Here is a 21,675-nt window from a genome sequence, read left to right on the forward strand (position 1 = left end):
AAAGTTTTAAACTAGATTAAATAAAAATTTAAATATGTGGTGTAAAAAACCCCACTGCAAAAAGAGCAGATGGAATTTTTATATTCTGATATTAATTGAATTTTATTACCTTTTTTGATTTTTGTTCAACATCAGTCACTGAGTCACTTGGACTAAAGTTTAGTAAGTTTTATGATATTTGCTCGTATGCAAGCCTGTTTTCCAAATGGCCCTTGATAAATTCTCTCAAATCTCTAGAAGCATTTTTTAAAGCTTAAAAGCAGCTTAATTGTAATTTTTTACGCTATTATCATGCATATTTATTCATATAAATATGGTTAGCTATCTCTCATTTGGTCATATTTTAAACCTAATTAAATTTTTAGGTTTGCAAATTATTGGCTTATTTAAGTATTAATTGTATCTATCTGGATTGGCAAAATCTCCAATAGCATACCCAATGTTGCCCGAAAAGTGGAAAGACTGATTTTGCAGAAGAATTTTATTGACGAAATACTTACATCAGATTAATAATCTTCAAAGTATGCTCCTTGAGCTGCTACACACTTAGTATAACATTGCTCCCATTCCATATACATACGCCCATTGGCATTGATGACCCTTGTAGAAGCCTCTTGAAGGTCTTGAGTCTAAACGTCATCCCCTGAGCATTCTTTTAATCAGGGGGAAGAAGAAGACTGGTGGCGCCAGATGGGGGAATAGGGCGGGTGCAACAATGTCGCAATGCAGTTTTGCCCTAGAGCTGTCTGACGACAAGCATGCCATGGCAAAATTTTAAGCACCATCTTGGCGCACACCTTGCACATGGCCAAATCCTGTGAAATAATGCATTGGACGTTGGATGCAGACAGACCCAACTGGTCTGCAATTTGTTCACTGGTTCTGGTTAAGCATTGATCTGTGTTTAGCAGTGTCCTCACTCTGTCCACATTTATCTCAGTTCTTGCATTTGACAGCCATCCGTAGTGATGGTTGTCTTCAATGAGTTCCGCACCCTCTTTAAACAACTTGTGCCACTCAAATACAGTGGAATGGCATAAGCCAGTGTCCCCATAAGCCTGCTTGATCATATCGCAGGTCTTAGTTAGTCTTCCCAAGTTTTGCACAAAACTTCACAGGATAAAGCTCTAAATTTAGATTCCTTTTGTCTTTTGACGTGGACAAAAAATTTGCTTCACTAAAAACGGTGTCCTCACTCAACGACGGCTTGCAGGCAAATGAGGTTTATGCTGGTCTGTTACTTTGCGCCCCCTCCATCTTACCTTGCCAGGCAGACCCCCCTCCATTCCTGCCAGAGAAAATCAGGCCTACCACTTTTGGATGCAACACTGTATATATTGCAGTTTGATGCTGCATGTAATATTAAAACAGAGATGCAATTATTACCTGGATTTATACACATGTATTCTTTTAAAACAAAGGATGAAAGAACTAAATATTTAAAGTTTTAATTATTAATCAATGTTTATTTATATAAATAAATCCTCTTCTTTTTACCTCCCTTCACTGGTATTCAGTCTCAGGTTAACATTCAAGTACACTTTCAAGGTGGCATCTAAGAGGGAGGTTCAATAAGTACCCAGGTTGGAAATAAGGAAACAATTTTTTCAAAAAAACATTTATTTTATTTTTCAACATAGTCCCCTTTAAGAAATATACAGTTCTCTCACCAATTTTGCCATTTGTATAACCCCTCCAAAAAATTAGATTTGCCTAACTCTCCAAAACACACCTCTGTCTCAGGAATAACTTCCTTGTTTGAATAACAATTTTTCCAGGTGAATACATAGGATGTTGCAGCATTTCCTAATGTAGTTAATGCAGTTTGGCAGTAGCTACACTGGATGAATATGCTGGTGCATTATTGTGGTGAAAAAGCACCTTCTTCTTTGCCAAATGAAGCCTTGTCTACAAGTTTTTATTAATACGCTCCAATAACTCAATGTAGTATTTGTTAGTGATCATTCTTCCTTTGTCTAAATAATGCATGAGATAGGTGCCTCTTCAATACAAAGAAACAATCTATATGAATCCAGGTTTTATCAACATTGATAACTCAACACAAAACTCCTCTAGATGTTGATTAAATTGCTGAATACTCAATTGCTCAAAGTTGTCAGCCAAATCAGCTTGTTGTACACCATGAGCAATCGCAGCATCAATTGGGGAGAACATTTTTTCATCGCCAACTTATGTTAAATATTAATTACCATTCTGGTCGACGCATTCATGGCCTCTGCTACTTGAAGCACTTTTAATTATTGATCAGCAAGGATCAAGGCTTGGACTTTTATAATGATTTCTTTGGTAATCACATGTGACAGGTGTCCTGGTAGCTGCTCATCAAAAACAGATGTTTTCTCAGTAAAAGGGATTTTCCTGAGGCAAAGGTAAAAAAACTAATAATTCTTGATTAATAATTTCTCCTGAGAGATGTTAACATGAAACCTTTTCCTTAATTGGGCATGTGTAATTTGCCATCTTACAAAGGGTCCTGTAAGAAAAAAGACCATCATTTCACATGCAGCAATTTCTAAATAATTCCATATAATTAAAAATATTAATGGAAGAGTTTACATTCTACTAACCACTACTGTTAAGATATCAATAGTAAGTGCAGTCCTTATGAAAGGAGAACAATGGTAAGTGCAATCCTTAAGGGTGAAAATAAATTAGAGGTTTAAGGAAAAGACAGTTTAAGGGAGATAGTTCAAATTTAAAGAGCAAATTGAAACCTTAAGTTGCATTGGTTTCAAAGCACAGATGGCTAATAAGCAAACATAAAAATGCACAATCCCCAAATTTATAATTTCCTCATTGCCAGACAAATTACGGTCAACTTTTGGAATTGATTTGACCTCTGACTTATCTACACACTTTAATGAAGCATCAAATGATTAACTAGAAGGGTCAATTTTGTCATTGACAATGATGAAGCAATCTCCAGTATTCACAGCACTGCTGTTAATATTTTTAGAGACATATCATTCCTTGTCATTCTTTCTTGAACTCCCTTGAAAACAAATGCAAAACATACAAACTTTAGAATTCAATAAAGGCAGATGATAAACTCAATTGAAGGGGACACAGTATAGCTGTCATCCCTCTCATTTGTTGCTGGTTAATCCATATGTTTAACAGATTCCGGAGAACTACTGAATGCCTAACCTTGCATGAGATAACATCAAGCATATGGCTTCCTTGCCTTTCTCTACCCTTGTTTCTTGGCTCAACACACTACTTCTTCCTTCTAATCCCTATAATGCAGTAAGCAGCAGGGAGGTTGGTTAAGTAATTAATGTTAGAGTTAAACCATTAGCAAGCCTTAAACAGTGTGGGAATGCTGGAAATGATTTTGGTACAGGTGGTGCTAGGAAATTCTTATAAAGCACATTTAAAGACATTGAATGAATAGCAGATATAATTTGAGTTCTTTGGATAAAAGACCAAGTTCAACATGGTAAGATGTATGCCAAGGGTATATTGTGTACAAGAGGGATGAATGCTTAGCTGGGGTTGAGATGTGACTGGGTCTGTGTGGGTCAAAGTGCCTCCTCGTGGATTGTGCCTAGGGTGACACCTAATGGCACACTGCTGAACTGCATAAACAAATGTACCACCACATCACCTCCCTTGGCAAATGCGAAGTATACTCTTGCATAGAGAGAGAAATTGTAATTGGCACTTCACAAATTGATTGTAAAATACACAAAAAAAAATATTTAACAAATGCCAGGTACGTAATAGCACATAAAAAAAAACAAAAACTGTTATGCAATACAAAGCTGCAACTACAAAGTAACATCAGATAACATACAGGAGAGGGAATGAAATTTAAATGACCCTAAGTCCCAAAGTCAGTTAAATGTTTGGGGAAAGGCACTCTTCTCTGTGATTGTCTAGGTTGTGGTAATACTGGAGACACTGAGGAATGGTAGGATTAGTCGTCCTAGGTATGGTAACAGCAGGGCAATATGGCAATAATCATGGAGTTGGATTAAACTGGGCACAAGAAACGTCATCATTAACGACATATTCTGGTTTGACACGGTCAATTGCCACAGATACCTCTCTGCCCTGGATTTTCAGCTTGAATGTTTAGGGATCATGCCGGATTACTCAAAATGGCCCATCATAAGGAGAAACCAACAATGGATGGAGCCTATCATTTCTCTAAAATACATGGGAAAGAGTTTCCAGGTCTTTAAACATGAAAATGTTGCGGGCTCCATGTCGAGAGACTGGCTGTGGCTAGAGTTGGTGGAGGCCCTGCCACAGGGTGGTGACAAAATCTTCAGTAGCAGCAATAGCACTTGTGGAAGGGGAAAATAATTCTCCAGGAAGCTGAAGTGTTTGGCAATTAATTACCTCTGCAGGCATTGCCAAAATATCTTCTTTAAATGTGGACCTCAGACCCATGAGAATCACAGGCAGGACATTAATCCATTGGTTACCCCAATGGCAATGGATAGCTGCCTTCAACTGGTGGTGAAGGCATTCCACCATCTTATTGGCTGCAGGGTGATAGGCTGATGTCTGCAGGTGCTTTTCTCCCATCAACTGAATCAGCTGCCTGAAAAAGTTACTCTGAAATTACCGCCCCTGGTCAGTGATGATGCAAATGGGAGTTCCAAAACACAAAATCCACTCCTGGAAAATGGTCTTTCTTGCAGTTTCTGCTGTGATTTCTTGAATTGGAAAAGTTTCACTATTGACCACTTGGCTAAAGTGGTCAATACATGTCATTATGTAGCAAAAACCATGGCTGCCTGGAATAGGCCCAACAAAATATATGTGAATGTGCATAAATTTGGCACTGGCAATGAGAAAAGCACCAATGGGGGACAAAACATTTCTCATGATTTTACTCCTCTGTAAACATGAGCGTGTTTGGCAGTCTCTCCTCAATGAAGGCTAAACAAAGTGCCCAGCTGCTATTAGGTGGGTTGTCCGTCAAATGCCAGGGTGTGATAATCAAAACATACTGATATGTGCCTGTTTATGGAAAGGCTCTGTAACTGCAGGCCTGGCTGAGGAAGAGGACATATCACATATTGGAGGATTTGATGGTCCGGGAGAAGAAACTTTTTTCAGAATTAATGAGGAATTCTGAAGGGAATTGAGAAGGTCATGATTAGAGAGGCAGCTAGTGCAGAGTAATCTATGGGGGCAGAAATGCTTTTAAAGCCAGACATGGTGTCTACTACAATATTATCTTTACCTGCTATTTACATGATGTCTGTGGTAAATAGGCTTGTTAAGTCTAAATGCCTAAACTACCAAGAAGAAAACTTCTACTGCCTCTGGGAAAATGCAAAAGAAAGGGGTTTATGGTTGATGAAGATTCTTCCTTCCTCCATATGCCGGAACTGGATCATTGCCTTATATACTGCTAAAAGTTCCATGTAATAAACACTATAATGCCTTTCGGCATCACTCAGTTTCTTGGTCCAGAAACCAAGAGGCTGATATCCTTTGGAAGTGAGTTGTTGAAGGACAGCACCAACCAAAAACTCCAAAGTGTCTGTGAAAAAGGTCAGAGGGAAGGCACTTTTTGATGAGCGAAAATGGCAGTATTGAATAAATCCTCTATGCAGTCTAGGAATGAAGCCTCTATTGCTGATGTCCAGCTGATTGAGTCCTTGCTGTTAACCTTACCTGCCAGGAGGTTGCTAAGGGGATCCTGGCTATTTACTGCATAAGGGATATAATGGTTGTAATAATTTACCATCCCTAAAAATTGCCACAGCTGGTGTATGGTAGCAGGTAGGGGAAAATAATGCATAGAAATTAATCTTCTCAGTGAGTGGTAAAGTTCCTTCATCCTTTACCATTCACCCTAGAAACTGTATCTCATTCACACCAAACACAGACTTTGAGGGATTAATAACACAATAATTAAATATTGTTGCCAGATGCTGCTCACGCTCTACAGAATTACTTGATGCAACAAGGATATCATCTATGTATGCATATGCATAAGGGAATCCCTTTAACATGTCAACTATAAACCTCTGAAAGGTTTGCACAGTGTTTCGAAGGCAATGTGTCATAAATGGAAACTCAAAAAGGCCAACAGGCATTATTGTTGCAGTTTTGGGAATACCTGCAGGGTTGACAGCTATTGGTGGAATGAACAAACTAAATCCATTTTCAAAAACGGTCACGTCAAGCCAAATAACCCCTGTGCAAAATACATGATATGCGGTACTGGGTAATGATCAGGCATGGTTCTGGAATTCAGCAAGTGGTAGTTGCCACACGGGCTCAATTTGGTGCTCTTCTTTGGCACCAGGTGTAAGGCAGGCATCCAAGAGCTAGATGACCTCCATGCAGAACCCATATGAAGCATCAGCTCAAATTCTTTATTGGCATAGGCAAGCTCATCTGTTGCAAGATGGTGGGGCCAAGATGAAACCAGAGGGCCAGGGATGGTCTCTTTAAAATCAACAATGAAGTGCTTGACTTGCCCAGATGCTCGTGATTGATTTTTATCTCTGGGAATTTGTCCAAAAAGGTGAGAATAAACTGGAGGCACCAGAGATAACTTACACTTGACCTTTGCTGGGAGAGGCAATGGTTGCCCTTTAAACGATAAGGTCATCACATTTTCCACCAAATGTTTATGAGCAATACCCACAAGGAGACCAAAATGGCAGAGAAAACTGCCCTTATTATTGGCTGCGGCACATTGGCGATGACAAACTTCAACAAAAATTCTCGCCAGAGGCCAAGGGAAAGGGAGAGAGGTGGCAGTTCCGTATGTGGTGATGACAGTGTCATTGGCAGAGTAAAGCTGAAGATCTGACTTCCCTCTATGCTCACGGAGCATGTGACTGGGTAGAGACAAAGATGGCACCAATATCTATAAGGAATTGACACCGGACAAGGTGCCACTGACAAATACATGGTTGGATAGCCAGGTAGGAGGTTCGGCCTTGGCTGAGGGGAATGGGACAGTGAGTGCATACCATGCTCTTTGGCGTGCGCTGCCACTTGTTTAGAGAGGTTTTCTATCTTCTTTATCAGTGTTACTATTAAAAGGGTTAGGGGCCACTTTCAAAAATAAATGAACAGCCACACACCAGCATTATGTGATGTAAGCACGGTTCTTTTTTCTGGATCTTTTCCTGTGCCCACCTTTGGTTCCCCAAGAACCATTTAGTATCCTGTTAAGGATCAAGCAGCTCAGGTCACTAGTAAAGGGGGACCAGAGATGTGATGTGAAAAAAATCAATACCCAGGTTTCTCTGTATGTAATCCCAATTTCTACTACTTGAGTCCTTGATCCTCATTCATTAATTATTGTTCCTTTACATCACATACTGAAAGTAAATAAAATCCACTTTCATAATGTTTCCTTAAATTTCTATTCATTCATTTGAAAAACCTTTTCTAGAAGGCCAAGTCCTACATAAGCACTGGCTCTATATAATACAGAGACAAATACTCTGAACGTTTTAGATACAAGATGATTGCACACTCATGTAGGCAGAAGTATTAATTGAAGATGTCAACTGAGCCATTGTTAACATAGACCAATTAATTGATTAAAAAATGATATTGAAAGGACACATAAAAAACTTGCATCTTTATCATTGTACAGAATAATCGTTTTATGTTGAAAGATCATCAGAAAAAGCTAAATATGATATCATTAATGTACTGATAATTCGATTTGAAGATTCAGGTCAAAAGATTCATTCCTGTATTATTTACGATGTCAATTTTAAAAAATAACCATAAATATTGGAATGCATTAACTGTCGTAGGTATACGGTAGTCAGAATATATTATAATTCTAGTATAATGTGCTTCTATTGACATCCTTTTTATATACCAGTGAAAATTATACCTTCAAGGTTTGGACACAACTGCTGCTATAAAAATTTAGAAATGTGATTATAATTATATATATATATATATATATATATATATATATATATATATATATATATATATATATCATTGAATGGTTTGAAGATAACATTGATCACTTTAATATTCATTTGTAAATTTGTCCACCATTTTGCCAAACATGCAAATGTAAATTCTCTCCCTGAGTCCCAGTTATTTTGTCATAGTTGGAAAGAAAAACTGTAATTTGGAATTAATGCACTTTTAATGCCCATTTCAAAATGTGGAAGGTCCGATTTTTGGAGTTCCTCTCATAATTTGCAAATTATTTACTATACCAACACATAGGGTTCATTTTCAGAATTTTACGCCAAAAAATTTAATTACACAATTGTCACTTCCAGTCATTATTCTTCCAAGAAATATTTATCCCGAGAACATATTTATGTTATTATAAAATCAATTTAAGAGGATTAAATTTTTAGTTTAGGTTCAAAATAAAATATACACAGATAAGGTAATGTTGAAAATAATGTCTCTCTTTTCAAAACAGAAGTAATTTTTTAAAAACTTCTTGGTAGTGCAAAAGTTTTATAAATTCAAAGGAATGGCCACTATCTATTAAAGTGAGAGTTTAAATAATTTTAAAATATGGAAAAATATTTAAATATGGCGATCACTTAGCGCCGAAATTAAACGAAATCGATTCTTAAACTCGCACTCAGTAATCGATTCAGAACGAACGACCCATCGAAATGTAGTCGGCCATTTTGAAAGTTAATGTTTTGGCGAAGTTAATGTTGACAGTGTGAAGTGCTCCAAAGATGCCTCGACACGAAAGTTTAAAGTGTAGATTATGTCTTGGTCGTGGTGGACGGTACACAAATATTTTTTATGAAAACAACGATGCTGAGAAATTGGTGCGGGAAGCGATAGAAGAGTTGTTGGAATTGAAAGTAAGATATCCGTGTTATGTTTACGTATTATTGATAATGATGCTTTTATAGTAACTTTACCCCGAAATGTGCGACAATGCCCATTATTAGCTTAAAAAAACGTTATTCAGATAATGATTCGAGTCCCATTGAGAGCAAATGTTTAAGGTTTAATACTTAATAATCATGTTTTTATAGGTAGTCAGGGAAAGGAGCAACCCGTGGTTGCTGTGCTATAAATGCTTTAAACTGCTGACGGATTTCTACATGTTTAAGCAGCAGTGCCATGAAAACCACCATCTATTGAACAGGCAAAGGACAAAGAAACATGACGAGATAAAACTCCGTCGCACAACGGTGAGTCGAGTTCAATTTTGGTTGGTATTTTGTAATGTGTTGAGCAATTTCCTGGAAAATTACGCATAATATTTGAAACTCTTTGAAGTAACGGTCTTTAGAACGGTGAGTCGAGGCCAACCAATTATGGTTGGTATTTTGTAATGTTATGAGGAATGTTATGGATAACGTTAAGCGTAAACGGAAATAACTTAAATTAAATAATGAACATATTTATTTTTAATAAGTGTCCTCGCTATTGTACGTAAATCTTACGGTCTTATTACCAACTGACTATTACTGGAGTTTATATAAAAATTGGGAATTGACTACACTCCTGGTAACACATAAAGCAATTTTATTCTATATTTAATGCGAAATCTCAAGTAACAGTGTACTAGGGTTGAATTTTACTAAAGGTGTAAAAATATTAAATGCATTTTTGCAATCAGTTTTCATAAATTGTGAGTAAACCGAAAAGGATGATAATATACAAATGTCCGTGTAAACAATGATATCTGGTATTAAAATAAGATCTTGGAGTACTAACCTACAATATTATTTTTATTCGTAATTTTATTAACTCGTTCAATTTTAAGGAAATTGCCTCTAATATTTGTAACACTATGAAGTAAAAGCACAATAAACTCGTTGATAGCACTTATTTAGTGATGTTAAAGGTAATTCGTTGGAATTATTTTGTGAAGCCTAAGCATCTAGTCATCATAATTTTAAAAAGATAAAAAATACAAGTGTTGAGTGGAATGTTGGACATAGATTGATCCTTTTGATATATTTTATTTATTATATATTTTTTCAATTAATATCTTCTATTTTAATAAAAAACATATAATTAAGAATTTTTTTGAATTTTTATGTGAACTGTTCATTAATATTTTTACAACTCAAAAACTAAGGCTTCTATTAACTTGAGTTGCAATAACCCTATTTAAATAGTTATTAATATCTACTAAAGGCTGTATAATTGTAGGCTGCTCAATTTCATTTTACAGCATTTCACTTATCATTTTTTCCAGGATGTTACTACTGGTATATCCACTGGAGAAAATATATTTCCAAATAATCGTGTCACATTAATTTTAATAAATTTCATTGTTGGTTTATTGTAGAAGAATCTAAAGGTAGAGACAGAGTCAAATGATGCCTCCAGTGATAGTGATGTGGGAGTTGCCAATTTGCGGGTGGTCACTAGAGCATCAAGCATATTAGGAGAAAGATGCATTCCCAGTGTAAACAATGTAAGTACTCATTGAAATTCTAAAATTGAAACCTTAATCCTCTGGATTCTATGGAAATGAAATTTGGTAACAATTTTGAATAAATCCATTAAGTTGAAGAATTTTTATTCAGTGAATAAAGAGAAACTGAGATTTTTCTGATTCCTTCATGCATGTCAATAATAGTCTGATATTATGTATCTTATCTCTTATAATTCTCATTTTTAATGCTGTAATCAGTTAAAAGGTGTTGTGGTTTTGCATTTTCAAATTACATCCTTAATTGATTGCTTTTGCTGTCATATCTTGCTGTGCTTCAGATATAAATTATCTCCCCACAGGTAAAACATTGATACTCTCAAATGATATCCATAGTTAAGAAAAAAGCACTGCTGTGTAATTTTGTATTGCATTCATGCATAGGAAATATATATGCATAGAAATGACAGGGAAATTGTTTATCAAGAATTTAAAATTCAATTTCAATTTGCATACACTTTTTTAAATCTTTTTCAATATTTATATTTTGAACAACTAGGTTCAGATCACAGTTAAAAAAGAAATTTTAGATAATGAAGATCAGGAAACTGTTGAAATGACAGCTAGGCTAAAAATAGTAGACCACATTATGGATAATCATGAATAAGATTCTCTTCAGGTAAGGAAGACATTGGAACAGTTTGACATTTTCAAAGCTCATCCAATGCTTTTGTTATTTTGCAAATACTTATTCATTTGCATTTGAAAAGACTTTAGTGACACTGATTTTTACTTAATATTAGAAATTTGTTTACTATAATTTTCTATCAATAACTGAAGTTCCATATTTTTACTGTTTAATAATTATTCAATTAACTCAGGGCACTATAGTGAAGACAGAGGAAGTGGTTGTTGAAGACCAAGAGACCAATGAAATTATAGCTATCCAGGGAGATGCGGACCAAAATGTTAAGAATCCGGAAGGAACTTCTCCAAAGGTAATTAATAAACTAAATCTGTGATATTAGTGCTATTATGGCTTATGTTTCTTTTTTCAACTCATGAATACTTACAGTAGAAAAGTTTTCTGTAAGTCATCTTAAAAAATACAATACTTTATACTAAATCTTTGATGCACGGATAGGTATTTATGAAAACCACTAATTTTTTTTGGCTTGAAAGATTATCATAACCACATAGCTATGTAATAACTTGCTAATCAAAAAGACAATAATGTTATATTATTGCTTATTATATAGAGGATGTGTTTTTATTCCATGTGATTTGTGATCTTGCAATGCGAGAAGGTATATCTAGGAATAAATAAAGAAGTAAAATAATAAATGAAACAATTACTGTAGTATGACATTGCATTAAGAAGGTTTTGTATAAAAGTTATCAGACCATAGTGGTGGAAGTTTAAGGTAAAGAGAGTTAAAATTTGCTTAAATGATAGTTGTTATGACATTGCCAATCTTCAATTCATTATAAGAAATGCAGGCAAATTGCAAGAAAACGGCATTCATAATATAAGTGATTTAATTACTCATTTAAATTCTAAAATAAATAACTTGATCTTCGGGAATCATTTGATGGAATTTTGATTGCAATTCTGATTAAATTCATAATATAGAATAATTCTTGTTCAATGTTTCATTAGAGTCCGACATTTATCTGATTTTTTAATGCATGTCAACTAAAGGCCTGATATAATTTATCTAATCCCATCTGTAATTCTCATTTATAATGTTTCAATTATCTAAAGAGAGTTTATTTTTCATTTTAAATATGTTTCCATCATTTATTGGTTTTCTATTGATACCTAGTGATATTATACATAAAAAATAATTGCTCAAGGTAAATATTGTAAATTTAATACCAAATGCACTTTTAATCAAATTTGAATTCCATTTATATTAAGAAAATTCATAAATACTTAAATTATACCTAAAATCATCTATTTTTACTGTTTTCTAACCATTTAACTAACTTTGCAGAGGATTGTAGAGATGGATAAAATAGCAATTGAACAGAAGGAAACTGTTCCAGCTAGGCATAGGGATATGGACAACAATGTGGAGAATCAAGAAGGGACTTCTGAGGTATTTAAGAAATATTATAACCATAATGGCACCAATATAACCAAATTTGTTTGGTAATATATGTGCTGTTATTGTAAATGCTTCTTTTTACAACTTTGGCATTTTTGAACCCTATTAAAATGTCTTTGTAAGAGTTTTCATTTTGAAGGAACAGTAATAGGTAACATGGTAAGGCTAATTGGAGGTGTAATAAAGTGTCAAATGTTTTTTATATAGATTCATGTATTTTCTGTTTGTTATAATAACATTGTTGATATTTTCTTAGCCCATTCAGCACTTTAAGGTAAAAAAATATAAAATGCAGTTGATTCCTCAGGTACAAAGTTCAGAATGACCCTGTCCTAAGCATAAAATAAAATGGCAGGTACTTCTTTCACTCTTAAAGTTCCTGATGGAAATATTTTTAATAAGGAAGAACTCTATTTATGTTAACCTATAAAATATTCCAGATTATATTACTTAATTTTCATATTTTTCAATTGCATTCTTAACTGTTATCTTCTTTTAAATGTTGCAGACGGCCATAGCTGCAGACCTTACTCTGTTTATGTTAAACTACAAAATATTCCAGACAAAACTATTACAGTCTTTTATGTTAGCAAATTTTTTTTAATAAATGTGTGCACTGTCATATTGCCAACCAACATAATCTGTAGTCAAATTGACCAGTACCTGATGGTTCAGAATTCAGCAGCTCACTAATTTTTTGCACATGGAAATGAGTTCCATTCTTTGATGAATTAAGATGAAGGAAAAACACCAACCTTACGTTAGATGTGAATATCTCAAACCTGTAAGTTTTTGATATATTATGTTAGAAAAAAGTCTTATACGTCAATAATCATTTTAATTATCCAATTTTTGCTTATATTCCCTTCCCAATAATGTTATAGATTAAAATAAAACCTTTAAGATAATTTGACAAATGGCCATACAGTTGAAACAGCCATATTTCCTGGTTTTGATGGCCTAGCAAATATTTCTGAGTACCATTCAAAGTTGGCTATTTCTATGCAAACGTAAATGATGCATAAAATTTCTCATTCAGAAACAATAGGTAACCTAGCGAAAGTATATTATCTTTTCTCTCTATGATATGCCTATAAATATTATAATTTTAAGTAATGCCAATGTTGGGGTTATTGTTAGGTGAACTTTATATTTACTTATCAAACATCTTGATGTTGATTATGATTATTTATGTTTATTAAGGAGCTGTGTGTGCTCCCAAGCCTTCAGAAGGATTCAGAGAGTCATAGTGTTGATTTGGTGAATGGTAAAAGAAGAAATTTGATGGTGTTGAGAAGTTCAATGAAACCTACTGACCATTCAATGGAAAAGTCATCAATTGATGAAGAGGACAATTGTTCAGCCAACACTAATGTGAATTTGATGGATGATGATAACTGTGAAGAAGTTGAGATTCAGGTAACGGAAGAAAGCTATTATGCATAGCTTTTATAACCAACACTCTTTCATAACAGTATGCATTATGTTATATCCTGAGTGCAGGGCTTTTCAATCTTAGGTAGTGTTATGAGATGAAATGGCCTTCCGTGTGGTTCTGCATGGCTAAATCTTTCTTTAAATGAGGACTGTCATTAAAAATCTTTAATAACTTTATTAAGTAATACTTTCATGTAAATCAACTATTAACAGTATCAAATGTTCTGTGTTTAAGAAAATGAAGGACTACTAAATTATTTAAGCACCGTTGTAATTGAAGAAATTAGCTCCCAAGATATTTGTTCCTGATTAAATTATTTTGAAATTTTTACCATCTGTCATAATAGATAAGAATGAGTATGCTTGGCATTGTTATCATAATAGATGAAGAGAGCTCTAGATAGGCATTTTCAGCAATCAATTAGGGCTGTCAATGTTCAAAATGTTAATTTCTTGAAGAAGATCATGATTCCAATTAGACAATGTGACAATGCATTTTCTTGAGAACAGTATTTAAATATTTCCATTTTATATTTTTAATCCATGGATATCAAAGGTTTACTTATGTTTTAAGAGTAAGCTCTTCTATAGTTTACCTTCTCTAAACTTGAATTGAAACACTGGCAATATCATTTGATGTTAAAATATTAAATGAATAATATTAATGCTTTTGAAGGAATTAAGACTAATGTTCTGTATAAATGCATGCTTAAATTATTAATTTAAATTGAAATGTAAAATTTTTAACCTTGTATAATTTTATAGATTTGGTTTGAAAGTTTTTTTGGCATATAATTAATGTTTTACATGGATGCAATCTACATTGGTTATGTTGGTATTTTTCAGGATGATTTAGAAGATTTAGAATTGCATTTATCCTCTGATGAAGAAGTAGACAATAAGGAAGAATGTAATGGTGATACTTTGCAGGAGATGGATAGAATTCCATCGGAGCAGTTGAAGACACAAGGTGAGGGGAGCTGGAGAGACTGTTGTCTTACTTTTGATTTTAAATATTTTAGAAATACTTAAATGTCAAATACAATGTTATGACTAATTACAAAAATTGATGGGTTAATATTTAAAACAGAATAAACTTGTAACAAAATTATTATTATCAGGTAATATACCGGCCAATGTAGGTATATGGATAGACATAAATACTATTTAAATAATAAATAATGCCTAGCAAAACACAACATCCTATGCTATATCAGGTCCCTCTTCAGCTCTGAGTACTTTCTTCCTCACATCATCCTGTGTAACATTACTATTCTGTTCCTTCCCTTTCCTCGTTTGCCTAACATTCTACCCTCCTTTAGTCTTCAACATCCGGCTGCAAGTCAATGCCCCCTTCAGCATCTTTTCCTGCCTCCATAAGATATCTCCCAGCAAACCTCTATCCTACTATACCAAGAAATTCCTTATTTGTTTTCTTCTCTGTCCATTTTACCTTCTCTATTCTTCTCCACATCCACATTTAAAGATCCTTCAGTCAATGTCTAACCTGTTTCAATAATAACATTTCTGCGCTGTATGTAGCTATCCTTCATATCAAAGTTTCCTAAAGAGTCTTTTCATTATGTCCTTCCTCAACATTCCTTCGCCTAATGCATTCCTTATGTCTCTATTATTTTTACTGTGTTGGTCCAATCAATACTGAGATAGATAAACTTTTTCCAGCTCTAGTTTTTACCATCCTATTTTAATGTTTTAACTTAGCTTTTTTCTTTCTAGAAAATGGCATACCCTTTGTTTTATCAATATTGATTGTCATCCCATACCTGTTGTACTGAATTTACTCATCAATGCTTGCAACCCCTTGGCTGACTGACAAACTAAATCTTGGTCATCAGCAAACCTAACTGATTTTATAAATTCCCTGCCCACTTTCATACCTACCTCCAGTTCTTCCCATGCATCTTTATTCATTTCCTTGGAATACATGTTTGACAGAAATGATGATAATGGGCAACCATGCCTTATGCCTCTTCCTAACACTGCCCATCTGGACTCCTTATTCCCTAGTTGTACCTGAGCAGTCTGAGGCATGAACAGGTTGGAGATTAGCCTCATTTCCCTCCAATCTATTCCTATTTTTGGTATTATACCTCCTGGTCATGTTCTGTATTCCTTTTGATTAATAATCTCATTATTGCAATGGGATCACATGTACCTCTCCCCTCTTCCTATGCCCAAACTGATCATCCTCTAAGTAATTGATTGCCTTACTCGCCATCCTTTTGTTTATGATCCCAAGAACAACTGCAACAGAAGATGTTGCAAAATAAAATACTCTCTTTCAGGCATTCAAAAATCCTAAAAATAAACCAAATAAAATGCATATAATAGATTTTATTTCACAGCCGCAGTTGGTTATTTTCTAAGTCACTCTTCTTTTCAAACTTAAATACTTAAAGTACCAATCTGATACATATGTTGAAATACAATTCCATGGTTGTCTTTTTTACATTTCATACTAACAGTTAAGGATCTTTTCTCCTTTCAGCCAAGATTGTAATTGAAATTGTTGAATATTCTTGCTCAGTTTGGAAGTTTCCTTTGTCAAGGTTTTAGTGCACTAATCAATTTAACTCCAGGTGTATTTACTATGGTCTTAACTTCTAGAAAGGTTTGTTCAAAAAGTATTCCAACTTTTTTGTTTTGAATATTTAACCCTTAATTATTCTCTTTAGGGATTTTGGGTATAAAATTTAGCCTGTTTAATTAGTTCCAGGTCCCCAAATTTAAGACCTGGAACTAGAGAATTTCCCACATATGCACTCATTGCTTGCATGAAAAGAAAAAAAAATCAGTCATAACTAATATCCAGCATCTTTCCCAATACATGCACAGAGCCAAATAAACTAATTTATATTATTTTTGGGGAAAACCTCTACTAAGCCAATCAGTAAGACATCTATCTAATGCTCTATTTAGGCTACAGCAAGCCAGTCCTAATACCTTTTATACTGACCCTGTAAGTGCATTCACACCAAATATTCACCATTTTCCATAAAAAGAGTCTAAAGCCTTTTGTTTAAGTACAGCCTTATTATCATGCCATAGTTGTCAATGCTATTTTTTTATTAATTGTACAGATCCAAAATTTGCAGTTTCAGTATTTTCTTAGTTTTGTTTATAATTCCTTAATAATGCAATTTTTTCTTGTAAATAAAACAATAGTTTCAGAAATTGTCCTTTTTTAGAAATGGCTTACATTCTTAATTTTATATATCCAATTGCTAATTAGTTTCTAGTTTTTTTTGGAAAATAACCCCATAGTCCCTATCAAAGTCCCTGTGAGAAATAATTACCTTTTAAAAAGTTAGCACCTTAATATATTATATTTCATTTCTTGAATTCAAGAGTTAGGTCAGCCTGGAATTAGTTCAAATCTTTCCATAGTTCCTAATTTCATAATTGAACCAGAAAGCCAAATAATAATGTAACATGATGTCACAAAAAATCAAAAATATTATCCCTACTGTTGTAATATTTGTGTGATAAATATTATTGCAGCTAAAAGTTGGTTTAGTAGCTACTAAAATATTATTAATTCTAAGGTCCTAATGAGTTATTTTGGCATGGTTTAATATACACTGAGCTTGGTCACTTTAAGGTTGTAATTTTGCGAATTGGTCCTATATTTAATTCATTGCTAGGTGGTGAAGTTTTAAAAATATCAAGAAAAAGAATATTAAATCAAATGTAAATTATTCTTTAGAATTATTTTAGTACATGTAATTGAGTCAGAATCATCTGTCTATGATTAAAACCAGATCATACTCTTTAATTCTTATTTTTTATTAAAGTACAATTAATGCTGGCATTTGAAATAGTCATGACACAGCTGTGCCTAATAATTGATCTTGTAAAAAGCTAGCAAGCAGCTAGCAATAGCTGTTCAGCATAACTTTTTGTGACACTTAAATTTGGTAATAATAACTTGTTTCCTTATAGTTTTCTTTTAAACCCAAAGGAATTGTCACATATTATACACTGATACTTTTCTTTTGTTTAAAAGAAGCACCATAAAATTGGTTTTCTGACCAAATACCTTGAAAAAAAATTCTTTTCTAAGTGATAAATTCGTTTTTAAATCATTTTATTGACAGAAAAGTTAAAGTAGGGGTTTTATTTTCTTTCTTAAATTTCCTGTGTAAAATATATTTGTTGTTTAAAGTTTTAGCAATCTAAAGGACCACTAAAGGAAAAGTGATGCCAGAAAACGTGAAAGGTCTTTTTTAGATAAATTGTATCAAAATCATAAGTAAAAGTAACTTTTAGTGTACGGTATGTTTTAGTTGGAAATCAGGGATTGCCCAACTAATAGTAGTTTCACACAATGAAATAGAAGTAGTAAATAAATTAAGTATTGAACATAAATTATTTTAGGTGAATGAATTTATCACTCAATTGACCATTTTACCTGATTAGTAATTTGTCTATGAATGAATTTATAATTTTATTAATCAATAAAATATGTCATTCTCTTAGTCCCTTTCTTTTAATTTGTAATTTTGGTATTTTAACTTCTATTGTTGGACTTTGTGCTTTTGTTAAAAAAAGCCACACAGAGATAATTTCATTTAATTATCTATTCCTTTGGAAAAGAATTTACTTTCATTATACGTTTGTCTTTTCTCATATTCCATTCTTTTGAAAAAGGAAATATTCTTATTCCTTCTCAAAATTATTTTATAATTTTAATTTTCTTGGCATTTGTACATGCCAAGTAAACATTAGCCATCAGTTAAGTAAATTGTGCAATGGTCACAATTTTAATTGCTTGGCATTAAAAGTTTTAAATCATCATGAATGATGAAATAATTTTAATAGAACATGGAAATAATTCTTAAACATGATTTAAAACATCAGAGAATGCAGCAACAAGTATCTGTATTTAAGATTTATTTCAAATAGAACTTCAATGGATGATTTAATTGTAAAAACTCAAGGCAACAATTTCCTGGCCCATATCTTCTGAAAAACGTATTATAGAAGCTAAATAGTATTCTGCTTACCTTTTTATATTGAGTACAAATATTTTCAACAGACTTTCTAATAAAAAAAACTGAATACATTATTTGGGTCAGCATCAGATGATGACAGATGCTTTGTCCCTGGCCTTTTAGGTTAATTGAAGATTGCACTATGAATACTATCTGTAAGTACACAAGTAAGCACATGCCCTAGTACAATTTTACTTTAAGAGTAGTTTATGTACATAAATGTTTTAAATGTCATCTGGAGATAAAAAACTTGTTCATTGCAGGTATATAATTTTGCATTAATAAGATTCCTTTTCTTCAAATCTTTCAGATAATCACAAGAAACAAGATGGTGCAGGGAAGGATGCAGAAGGCATTTTATTGCATGCATGTCAAATTTGCTACAAGGAATTTGCACAAAGGGACCTTCTCAATGATCATGTCTTGGAGGTGCATGTTAGGAAGGCAACACAATTCAATTGTGACTCTTGCTCAAAGGCATTTGACAATAAAAATGACCTTGCAAGTCACATCAACTTGGTGCATGCTGTGAAAAAGAATTACCAATGTGAATTCTGCAACGACAACTTCCTTTTTTAAGTAAATTGAAAATTCACATGTCATCACATACTGCAGAAAGACCATTTAAATGTGCATTATGTTTGAAAGGTTTTGTTCGAAAGAAGTATATAAAGAGGGACATTTTGACACATACTGAAGAAAGACTATATAGATGTGAAATATGCTCAAGAGCATTTACTCAGAATGGTCATCTAAAAAGGCACTTGTTGACCCATACTGCTGAAAAGAGCCACAAGTGTGAGATATGCCCAAGATCATTTTCACTGAATGTTAATCTAAAGAGGCACTTGTTGACACACACTGGTACACCATACCAGTGCAGGATCTGTTCTAAAGGATTCACTCAGAATTGTGATCTAACAAGGCACACGTTGACACATACTGATGAGAAGCCGTATCAGTGCAGAATCTGTTCGAAAGGATTTACTCAGAACATCGATCTGAAAAGACACCTGTTGACACACACTGGTGAAAAGGGACACAAGTGCAAGATATGCTCAAGAGCATTTGCTCGGTACAGTCATCTAAAGATGCACTTGTTGACACATACCGGTGAGAAGCCGTACCATTGCAGGATCTGTTCAAATGAATTTCCTTGCAAAAATAATCTAAAAATTCACTTGTCAACACATACTGGTGAAAAGCGCCATAGGTGTCATATGTGCTAAAGAGCATTTGCCCGGAAAGGTAATAAAAAAGGGCATATGATGACACACACTGGAGAAAAAACAAAAACCACACGTCTGTTCTAAAGTATTCATTCAGAACAATAATCTCAAGTCACACATCAAGGCACACATTGCAAAATAATGAAGCAGTGTAACTTATATCCAAAATCATTCACTCATGCTCATAACTGGAGCCTTATTCTCAGCCACATACTTTAGAAAGCCCACATAAATGAGTTAAATGTTTGTCAGAATCTTAACAGCAAAGCATCATCATTGAATAAAGGAAGGCTTGGAAACAAGTAAAAAACTAAAGTGGTTGAATGAAACTAATCCCTCTCCCAAGAATTAGATGCAATGTATGAATGACATGCATAATTTAGTTATATGAGCATTATTTGCTGCTCATAAACTTCCAAATATTTACCACTACCAAGGATCATTAAAATACATTAATTTCAAGCTTGCCAAAATGTGACATCATTCTCCTGTTTTGTGTAATTTCGTTGAATAAAAATTAGCAGTTATGAAAAATTTCATCTACTGTCATTCATTTGCATGTTATCAAGTATAGTAATAATAAAAGGTTTGTTTCAATTTTCCACATTCAAAACTTTTTTTCAACCATGGTTTTGTAACACTATCATCTGATGATGAAAAGTACAAGATAAGGAATATATATAAATATCAAGCTCCAAGAAGGAAAGGCATGGGAGGAAAGAGCCAGGGAAGGGGAGGTTTGTCATGAAGAGAAAGGCAGGAAAACTCAATGGAATGCCCAAAGTGCAGGCAGCTCACTCTTTGTGGGGAGAAGGGGGGAAGGTGTTGACATAAAGGGCACTAAGGGGAATTAATGGACAAAAGTTTAAAAATTATAAAAACAAAGCATCATTGAAAACAGGAAGGCTTAGAAACAAGTAAAAAACTAAACATGTATAATTTGGATAATGACGATTATTTTATGATAATAAAGATCATTAAAATACAATAATTTCAATTTTGTGAAAATGTGACACCATTCTCCTGTGTTGTGTAATTTCTTTGAATAAAAATTACTAGCTATGAAATATTTCATTTGACCAAAATTCGTTTGAATATAATTAAGTATGGCAACAATGACTTAATGTTCCAATCATTTGATGACCTATGCATGAATCAACTGTGGTTAAATATTTATATATGTTTTTTATATGAAAGATAAATAGTGTAGGACATAATGAGAATATATTTTTTACTTTGGCTTATAAGTGAGGGTGGCTTTTTCATTCAGCGCGCTTTCAAGTGTTGCAGTTCATCAAGAACCCTGATTTGATGCAAGACAAAGTGTTGCATGACGTCATTGAAATTAAGAAGATACTATAGAGATCCATCTTCAATTGCACAGAATTAAATCAGTATTAAGTAGACATATCTCTATATCTGCCTTTATATGTCAATGCTGAAATGTTGCAAGGGTATTCCCAAGCTCTTGGTGAACATTATGAGGATTGTATTGCTGACATTGTCTAGTGGGGAGAGTAAATTAGGATTTAAGGAGT

This window comes from Hetaerina americana, unplaced genomic scaffold, assembly GCF_022747635.1.
Source record: "Hetaerina americana unplaced genomic scaffold, ioHetAmer1.1.p SCAF_39, whole genome shotgun sequence".
Classification (NCBI taxonomy): domain Eukaryota; kingdom Metazoa; phylum Arthropoda; class Insecta; order Odonata; family Calopterygidae; genus Hetaerina; species Hetaerina americana.